Raw genomic sequence first — 11,221 nt, 5'->3', positions numbered from 1 at the left:
TTTACAACAGGCTGGGCATTCATCTAGTTCCCACAACATCACTGGGAGCTAGGTCTCATTATCCCCATTTTACAGATGAGGAAAATGAGGCAAAGAGAGGTGAAGCAACCAGTCAGGATCACACAGCTAGGGGCCGGCCTGGTGGCGCAGTGGTTAAGTTCACACATTTGGCTTTAGCAGCCTGGTGTTCGCTGGTTTGGATCCTGGGTGTGAACATACATATCACGTGTCAAGCCATGCTGTGGCAGGCATCCCACGTATAAAATAGAGGAAGATGGGCACAGATGTTAGCTCAGGGCCATTCTTCCTCAGCAAAAAGAGGAGGATTGGCAGCAGATGTTAGGTCAAGGCTAACCTTCCTCAAAAAAAAAAAGGATCACACAGCTAGAAATGCCTTGAGATATATTCCCAGGCAACCTCCGGAGACTGCATTTAATCATTATGCACACCACCTGCACCAGGTTGGGGTCCCCAGAGTTTGGCTAAAACTTTCAAATGAGGTGGATTGATTCATTTATACTGTATCTTGGCACAGTAAGAAAGAGACCAACGCCCAAACCTATCCCCCTCTTCCCCATCTCAATAAGTGAAATGTTGCCCTCAACCAACAGTGTGCTAGGAAAATCCTCAAGTCCCTTCTTTCCTTTTACTACCATAGATGTAACTCCACCAATCCGTGTGACTCCCCCCTCTTCCTTCCACTAATGCCACCCACTTCTTTCCATGTGCCACCACCCATCAGTCTTTCAGCAAATGATTTCTGGACTAGCTGGAACATAGTGGGTGCACTGTAAGGTGCTGAGGATACAGAGAGAAGCAGGGCACTAGCCCCACCCTAAAACATCTCACAGTTTAATGCAAACAAGATGCCACTGAGGACAGAGCAACCCCTACCCGAGGCTTCAGGAGGATTAACACAAACCTGACTCTTGAGGGAGTATAAGAAAAGTTTTGCTTTTAAACATGGATGAATGGGTCTGAAGTCCCTCATCTCCTCATGAAAAGAACAGGAAACACTGGCCAAAATATGAAATTCATGATTGAAGGCACCAAATTGCTAACAAGCCAGTAAAGAGACATGAGGCCAAGATGGAGAAGAAGGAAGCCCAGGATTAAGGTCAGCCTGGCATTTGGGGCCACTTTCCCCAGGGTTCATCAAGTAATTCCAGACGAGACTACTGAGATGCGAAGAAGCTGAGCAGTGTTTGCACACATCCACGGGCACAGAAGTAAAACAACTGGAGTTCACGGTCACTAAATGAAGGTCATCCCTAGAAAAACCTGCAGGCCTTAGCTGGGTCCCAGGAGATTACACGAAGAACAAAGGTGGACAGAAAACACACTGGCCTTAGGAGGGATTGAGCCTTCAGTGAATGGTCTGAGTTGCTAACTGGATGAATAGGATTCAGTACTGCTGGCGTCCCTGATCACCCGCCAGATGTAAACTCCCAGCTTTTCTGCAGCAAGATAACACAACACGAGGCCTCGATTTTTCTCTAAATATTTGCTACCCAATGTCTAGAATTTAATAAGAAATGACAGACATATGGCAGGTCATGATACTATGACGGGATTGAAACCTAGAGCACAACGTAAATGCACCCAGAGGGTTCCAGAAAATGAAGTGATTAAAGCTGGTACCAATACTCCGTCCAATCTGAAATTAATTACAAATAAGAATCTCTGATAACCAGTGAGAAGGGAACGGAAGGTACAGATTACAAAAGTCAAGGCAGAAAGGGGAAACACATTTCTCTATAGAATGAATATGGTAAAAATATGGTGGTAAATATTCTTAAAAAATTATAATTATCTAGATTGTTCCCCACATTCACTAACACAACAGTATTTGTAACAACACGTGAATATCTTACTCCTCTGTGACCATCTTTCTTTGTCCACAGATTTCATCAATCATGCCTATGTTGTTCTTTAACATTTTTAATTTGATTTCTTTGCCACTTTAACAGATCTCAATGCCTCACAGTTGTCTTCTAGCTTCTTTTTCCTTTCTGTAAAGCATAAAACAATTTTGTTTGTGTGTGTGCACGTGTTCCCAAGAACTGGGTTGTGGAGGGGAGAGGAGAAAGGAGAGAATCTTGAGGGCAAGAAGCCATTTTTTACCTTCCCAGTGAAAACTCATTTTTACTATATGGGGTTTTCTTCCCCACAAGCAACATACCTTCCAGGGTACATTTATTAGGTATTGAGGCTTTATGCTTCGAATCCTTGAATCCTGCACTCAGATCTCCTGCCTTTAAGACAGATTTGAGAAAAGATATTCAAGATGTTATGATTGCACAACAATGTGAACGTACTTTACACTACTAAAATGTATGCTTAAAAATGGTTATGATGGTAAGTCTTACATTATGTGTACTTTACCTCAATTAAAAATAAAAAAATATAAAAGATGTAATGAGGTTTAGTTCTCTGATTTATATAGTCTATGGGAGGAACTTTTTGTTATCTGCTCCTTCTTGATCTTTTTTTTTTAATTTTTTTAATTTTTATTTTTTATTTTTGAGGAAGATTAGCCCTGAGCTAACATCTGTGCCCTTCTTCCTCCACTTTATATGTGGGACGCCTACCACAGCGTGGCTTACCAAGTGGTGCCATGTCCGCACCTGGGATGCGAACCAGTGAACCCTGGGCCTCCGAAGTGGAACGTATGCACTTAACCCATGTGCCACCGGGCCGGCCCCCTTCTTGAACTTAAGCTGAGCATTTTCCTTCTGTACCTGCTGTTCTTCAGACTTCAATTTTGCTTCCCTGACATGAAATTCATTAAAGGGAATTCAAATCTAAAGCAAAACATTCTCACTAATGATTTAGTTCCCAGGAAGAAAAATACCTAAGTCAATACATATAAATTTAATATTCTAAGACATGATATATTTTTCTTCATCAAAGCTAAGTTGTACAATGAAATTCTTGCAGCAAATCTAGGTAGTTTACTTCTGAAATTCCTGAGGTGTTCATTGAAATATCACCTTTTAAGTTCTCTGTCGATTTTTCTTTTCTGCTATCTGCCTGTAGGATAGAAACAAAGCACGTACTGGATTTCAATAGGAACACTGGACGGTATGCTAAAAAGAAGAAATGCCAACAAGACATACCCCACATCAGCCCCTGTATCATTGAAAGCAGCTGATCCAGTTTGAGCTGAGAAGTTGAACACAGAAACGAGGAACTAAGAGAATAGTTGAAGTCACAAATATTTCCTGGGCACTCCAACTTTCTACTTTCAAGACAGTGGGCTAGTTGACTGGGGGATGAGGCAAAAGCAAAGAAAGTCTAAAACCTTGAAGCCAAACGGCTCAGGTGAACAGCTGTTCTCAGTGGAAGGTAAATACTGTCACTAGATTCACTTTGAAAATTCTCTGCTCTGCACTAAGGGATAGGACTGTTCAACATCACTAGAAATCTCCGGTACTCTCCCCTACAATTTCTCAGTTCTATGTTTCTTGGAGGGGAGGGAATGCTGAATGATATAAGAAATTAACCCAGGGTTGTAAATACAAAAAAAATCTTCAAAGTCCTTAAATGAAAAAAGGCATTGTAGTATTAGTACTTGAAACAACATGGAAGAAGGCAGGGCTCAATTCTCCCAAGGATCAAAAATGCTCAAAAGTCAAACTATGGTAATAACTTAGTAGCAGAACTCTCACCAAGTCCTAATTCTTGACGTTCCAATCTCCCTCTGATTGCAACCTAGCACGTACACTTTGAATTATGTCATTAACGATTTCATTAGTACTTTCAAGTGATTTGATGTTATTCTTCAACAAAACATATAGAGGTTAGCAATACTTACTCATTACTTTTACTTCTGTTTTTAGAGTGTAATGTCAGGAAAAGAAGGTATTTTTACCTTAAATTTATGTGCTTCATCACAAAGAATCTTACTTTGTCTCTTTTTCTCTTGAGCACATTTCTTTGCTTCATTGATCTATACAAATATGTAATAAAGAATTCAGAATTCAAAAATATTAATTAGAGTGATAGCAAATCCTCTCTTCCTTGGGTCAGTCCATACATGAATTTAAAAATTGGTACTTTGCATATAAGATGCTTGCTTTGAATAAAGACTGTTAAACAGTGTAATGAAATGGGACACTAGGATGAAAGAAGAGAGCAAAATAAGTGAACTAGAAGAAAGTGGAAGTACTTCAAGATGAAGCCATGAAAATAAAAATTAAAGCATGACTATACCTTCTGTTCACAAATAAACAGTTTCGATGCATTCTGAGCTCTCCTTCACGTAATTCTTAGTCTTCTCAGAAATGTGACGTCAATTAACTAAAAAGAGATTTTAAAAATTTCTAAGATTATTACCAAAACTAATAAAATTGAATTACCCCAATGTGTCAACAGCAAAGGCACATTATTGGCACTATGAGCATAAATAACTTTTTAGCAGGACTATGGTCCCTGAAGAAAGCAAGTTTTAGTTAGCAGCATTTTAAATGTAGGAAACAAATATGGAAATAAGAGCCTTATTTCAATGAGATTCCTATTTAATCTTTTTTCAAAGATGAGAAAACAGAATAAAATGTCTTCACCTAACATCCCATCATCAAGCAATATTCTTAGAAAATGTGAATAGTTCAAATAGCCTTCTCGACACTAGAGGAGAAACGAGAAAAATAAAGCATCCTATGTATTTATATTCTGTCCTCCAATTATCAAATAAAATAAATAGATCAGTGCAATTGCTTTAAAAAACAAAAACAGAAAACACCTGACTTCTTCCAGGTTTTCCCCACTTCCACCCATCCTTTACTATCACCCAGAGCGATCCTTCTAAATGTCAGTTGACTGGCTACTCAAAGGCCTCTGATGCCTTTCTGCCCAGCAGATTGCCTTTCATGAGAACCACGGTGGGAGGCTCTTGAGGAGAAGGTCATCGGAATCAAACACACTTGAGTACAATCTCAGCCTTACCATTAGTTGCTAGAGGACCTGGATAACTCACAATCCCTGTAAGACCAGCTTCCTCAGCCCCAAGATGAGAGTGTTACCGATCACTGTTACAGGGAAACAGCACACATAAAGCACCTAATTATAGGTGGAGAACGCATATGAAGCTCCAGAACACAGCCCACAATTCCAGACTCCTCTCAGAGGCATTTAATTCTCTCAATTGACCACAGAGCGCAAACTTATCTTCTATTTGCCAACATGAGCGCTCTGATACCCTGCTCACTCTTCTCACTATCACCTCCACCTCATTCACGGTGACAAACGCCAGCAGTTGAGAGCCTACTAAGTGCCAGGTAGCCACTGTGACTCTCAACAGACAGCACCGCTTGATCATCACTGTCTGTGAAGCCTGTACAGAATGTCTTATTCCTATTTTGCATCAGGTTCCTTTCCACTCGTTCTCCACTGGCATGAGTGGCTCCCTCTGCTTCAGACTCATAACCCATGGTTGTGACACCCACTCTTCCTGGCAATATCTCGGTTCTTCTCTAAGCCGTAAGCTTCTTGATAGGCTCCAATAGTGTCTTATCATCTTTATATTTCACCAAGAACCAGGTCATGTCAACGTCCAAACTTCAGACTCATACCATCCCATGCTTCCCAAACATTTCTGTGCAAAATTAAACTCATCCTATTGTCCCTACTCCCGTGATCTGTTCCTCCTCCTGCTCTCTTGTCTCAATAGATGGCAACTCCCTCTACATTGTCATTTAGACTCCAACCTGGGAAGAGTAAAATTTTCAAGTGTAAAATGGTCAGTTGGACATCAGAAGTCACTGAATTTACTCCCAATTGAATTAAAACCCACATCAAATACCAGTATTAAGAAAATATTACAAAGAAAACTAAATCCTAAAATCTTACCTTGCTATATTAGAGGCTTTATCTAGGAGAGGAAGAAACAAAATTAAATACGATGTTAAACATATTATTAGTAAAAATCTATAATTCCTGATAAAATGTCAAAATAATAATCCAATGAAATTATAATCAACATTTTGTTCAGCATAATGATTCATAGGATTAAAAATAAGAAAAAATTATAATTGCCTGGTTAAGTCATGAAACTTCACAAACCATCTCTGATAAGAGCACACAGGTAAATAACTTACTTTTGACCAAAAGATCTGTTTACCCTCTGTTAAATGAATACTGATCATTTCATTTTCATAGTGAATGTGGCAGGCATTTTTATAAACACACTAATCTGGGGCCGGCCCTGTGGCTGAGTGGTTAAGTTCTTGCGCTCTGCTTCGGTAACCCAGGGTCCAGATCCTGGGCGTGGACACAGCACTGCTCATCAAGCCATGCTACAGCGGCGTCCCACACACCACAACAAAAATGACCCACAACTAAAAAATATACAACTATGTATTGGTGGGCTTTGGGGAGAAGAAGGAAAAATAAAATCTTTTTTAAAAAAACAACACACCAATCCATCATTTACCTGATTTTTTGTCAATCCCAACATCCATACCGAAGTCCTGAAACTGGGATTGTTTTAAAAGCCTGCAAAAAAATTTAAAACAGAAAAGTAAAGGCAAAATCTTTGTACTAGGATACGCCTCTTTCAACCAATAGAAACTCTGAAATCTTACAGAGTTGGCTGTTCGCTGAATTGATAAACAATTCAGGCCAGCCCAAAAAACTTGCCAAGATATTGGAATATCATTACAGTATCAAAAGCCAGTCATAGAAATGTTGTTATAGGAAAATGCATCCATTGAAAGCAAGCAGAAAATCATGGATAGTCCTTCAACTTTCCACAACGCTCAGGAAACAGTGCACTTCCCTGCCCCTCGTCACCCAACCACACGGGCGGGGACAAGTGGGACGAGGGATGGGCTCACCAATTACTTAATATTTGTGTTTTCTTTTTGAAAGGAAGTGTTTATAAACTGTAGTTTTCACATTGAAAATATATTGTTGTCTTGCTCACTGATTTATTTACTAAAAAGATTACAGTATTTTACAAAGTTAACTTCCATTGCAAACATTAATTTGTGTTCAAGTTAGTGATCTAAAGGAAAGAAATAAAAGATATGGATTCCTGGATTCTGATCCGGCTTGTAAGGAGCTTGGAAGTTGTCACTCCTGTCCACACAACAAGAAAAAAACTGAACAAAAAGAAATTCAAAAGCTCTCGTATCGTGGTATGACCATGATAAAATGGTAATAAAATATGTCTTCTGGCCTGGATATTCCACTTTGTGTGACAGTATTGTATGATCTCAAAATCATCCCCAATTAACCAGACATCTTCACACCTGAAACAGTGGTGAACATGTCACTTATCCATCACCCTGCTACCTGTTAGCATGGACTTTACATTATGAACCTCAGTGGGGGAAAACCCAAGCTGACTCTCGTGACTGATCTCCCAGGATCTCTGGGAAAGTGAGCATTTTAAGAGAGAGTTCATCAGCTTCTCCCTGGGAGACCTGGGGACAACACCCAGGAGCTTGGCAGCACCAGGAGTGATAGGTGGGGAGAGCCAAGCAGGTGGGCAGGGGCCCAGGGACCCAGGTGACTAGGACAAACCCCACTGGAGATCATCTCTCCTGTGCCCCGTCCTGAGCTCCCTAAGGTGCTGTTCTGCATGATTGCGCACAGTGTTTCCCCAACTCATTCAGGCCCATAGCAGCTTAAAATCATTGCTTCAAATCCCACCACTTTTTATTATTATGTAAATTTATAGCAAACAGGAAATATTCTATCACTTTATAGAAAATCAATGTCTTTTACCATAAATATAAAGAAACCATAAAACAAACAAAACAAAACAAGGACAACAAAACAACAGTGCACATGAAATTCTGTTTAGATGCTGTTGGCTGCCTAAAGAACCCCAGAGGTGGGCTGACCTGGTTACACAAGGAGAGACCAGTACAGAAGGTGTGGAAGTCAGACCAGCAGAGAAGTGAACGGAAGAGAGGCCCAGCCTGTAAGGGACTGGGGACTTCCAAGAAGGGTGCCAGGGTCACCCTGAGCAGAGCTCCAGCAGGGATGAGGGAAAGAAGAAGTGACAGAGGTTTGGGCTCACTCCCCAAAGCCAGTGTCAGCCTCCCATGCAGGGGAGCCCTTCGTGGCCCCTGGAGGCCAGGCCAGGAGCCATGGTCTTGGGACCCAGCTGTGCTGCTTTCCAGCTGTGTGACACTGATCAGGTTTCCTTCATTAAAATGGGAGTGTCCATGCCTGCGTCCAAAGACTGTAATAAGGACAAGAAGAAGTCACATGCTAAGCCTCTGTGCACATTAGCAGCAGCATCTCCTAGGGGCATCTATCCTCCCAGAACTGGTGCCTTGAAGGTGTGCAGCCGTTAAAGGCAATAGTGACAACCAAAGGCCCCTCCTGTTAGCGGCCTGTGCTAAATATTGCTTTTTCTCCAGAGGAAAAGTCTAGTGCTGTTGGCTACCCAAGCTTCATTCAGTTATCCTATGAGATTTGGGGAGGAGAGCACCTTGAACTGCTCAGGAGGACCAGCCCCATCCATTAGCTCTTGTCACCTTCCTCAGATGCTTTATGGGGTTGTCCCTGACTTCACGTGCTGCTGCTCCTTGGTATGGTCTCAGTCCTGGGATGGGAACTAGGGGGTAAGGACAATAAACGCCTTCACCCCCTGCAGCGCAGAACGAGACGGGAGGCTCAGGTTGAGTGCCAACCACTTATATAGTTTGAAAAGTAAATGTTCATGAAGGAAAGGAAAGAGAAGTTGACTTTTGAGCCGATAGTGGTTAAGCGCATGGCGGCTTTGGAAAAGGATGGGACCTGGCTCAAGTCCCAGGACTTCCAATCTCCACTCTACACCGTGGAAACTTACTTAAGCTCTCTTAACCCCAGTTTCTTTCTCTGTGAAATGGGGGCACTAAGGTTCATTCTTCACAGGGTTTCTGTAAAGATTCCATGAGATAATGCATATGTGACATCTGGCTAGTTTAAATTTATCATTATTCCTATCATCATTTTTCCTATACATATCTTTCCTATATACATATTTACTATTATTGTATACACAGTTTTTTTGGCTGGAAGCTAGTGGGCATTTACTAAGTGTTGGTGATTTATCATTTTTATTTTATTATAACAGAGAGCTTCGTATACAGAAGATGCTCAGTTAACACCTGTTGAGTCAATGAAGGCATGCTCTGGAGCCAGACTGCTTAGATTCCCATTGTGATTCCACTGCTGCATCATCTGGGCAAGTTACTTAACTTCTTTAGGGCTCTGCTTCCTTATCTATAAAAAGGGTATAATAAGAGTCCTGAACTCATTAGGTTGTTGTTGGGGATAAATGAGCGGGCACATAATAAGAGCTCATTAAGTATTAAATGTCATTGGCAGCTGCATTCATCATTTTCAGTCACAGATGAGGCCACAGTGCCCCCTGGTGACATACAGTGTGAGTGCACACACACGAACTGTGCCCTCCCTCCAGCCTAGGTCCAAGCCTGGGTAGATAGGCACGTCCTGGAAGTTTCCCCTGCACTGCCTTCCCAGGGCCCACACACAGACACGATGACCTCTGTGTCCTCTTCCTCCGCTCCCCTCAAACTGGGCCTGGGGGGCTAGGCAAGCTGGCCCAATGAGATACCTGGAGGATCAACAGTTCCTTTTTGGTTTCTGAGCAGATGCCAGGCACGGGGGACCCAGGCCCTCAAGTCTCACATTTTGGAGGGTCACATTTTCCCCCAGCATGGAAGATAACTGTCACAGGGAGCCAGATACGTGTGAATTGGCTTCGACATGAGCCTAAAACGTAAAGACCTGAGCATTCCACGCTAAGAGATACAAGACTGATATGCTCCCCAGAGCTGCTCATCTCACTGCCTCTAGTGAGGGAGGAGAGCAATGTTGTCTCCTCCCCAAGCTCTAAGACGTGGCTCAAGCAGCTTCCTCCAGCGTGAAATCTATTGGAAGCCTCCAATTTTATCTGAAAAATTCATGCAAATTCTGCATCCTACTCCCCATTATGTTTTAGAAAAAAGACTCTCAATTTCCTAAATATAAAACAGAATTTGGTGCTATAAGACCATGTGACCTTCTTTTAAAAAAAAATCATGTTATTTTAAAAGTCTTTCCCATCCTTCTTTCTGCCCACCCGCCAAGACTGCCAAGTATTTGTTCAAGTATCAAGTGGCTTCTATGTGCCAGACATGATTCAAGGTCTTGGGGATGCAACAGAGAACAAACATTGTTGCTGCTCCCAGGTAACTTATATTCTCATGATAATAAGGGTTAACATGAATTAAGCTGTTATGTTGTATCAAGCATGGTGCAAAGTCACTTCCTCACATTATTGCACTTAAACTTCACAACAACCTTAGAAAGTAGATAGTTATTATTCCCAGTTTCTCTTAAGGAAAATGGAGACTCAAAATGGGAAAGTAATTTGTCCAATGCCACACAGCTATTGTTGGGGCCTCGAGGTTGAATTAATGCCTGTTTCATTCTAAAGTTCATGCCATATGTTTTCTGGCACGTGGACTGTAATTTTAACACAGTCAATGAGGTTTTCGTAGGATGATTTTCCTTTCTAAAGTTGAAGATTGCCTCCTACATTTCCTATCATATTAGTGCCTCAGTGCATGGGTTTTCTGGTGCATTAAGATGCCACTCTAATGTGCAGCCAGGTGGCATGTGGAGGTATGATCAAGGTCAACATTTTTGATACTTTGAAATATTTTAAAAATATGGATCTGCTGATACTTTGAACTAGAAGTGATGAGGTATAGATTCCAAGTCTGATAAGGAACAGCTGAAAGAACTTGCAAAAGGGCCTCTGCATCTCTGTCTGTGTCCAGGTTTCTGATTCATTCATTCATTCCATGAACACTGATGGAAAGCTCACACCCTTCTATTCAAAGGATATCATGGTAAGCCAAAGCACAGAGCCCCTGCCTTCATGGGGCTTATATATAGCAGAGTAGAAAGATTTAATCAAATAATAGTGTAATAAAAATATAGCCAAAAACTAAAATAAGTGCTCTGAAGTGAAGGACTGGGACTCTGTGAAGATACATTTTTAAAGGGAATTAACTTCTTTTAGGGGTCAAGGAAGCCTTCCCTAAGAAAGCCCTGCTTGCCCTGAGACCTGAAGGCTGAACAGGAGTTCACCAGGTGAGGGGGCGTCCTGGGCAGAGGGAGCAGGTCGCACTAGAGGAACTCTCAGAAGGTTCGTGCACAGACTACAGAGCAGGGGGTTATGATGCCGAGAGTCATCGGAGAGGTAGGCTTG

Source organism: Equus przewalskii, chromosome 12 (genome assembly GCF_037783145.1).
Source record: "Equus przewalskii isolate Varuska chromosome 12, EquPr2, whole genome shotgun sequence".
Classification (NCBI taxonomy): Eukaryota; Metazoa; Chordata; class Mammalia; order Perissodactyla; family Equidae; genus Equus; species Equus przewalskii.
The sequence above is the reverse complement of the archived record's forward strand: the minus strand, read 5'-3'. Positions refer to the sequence as shown.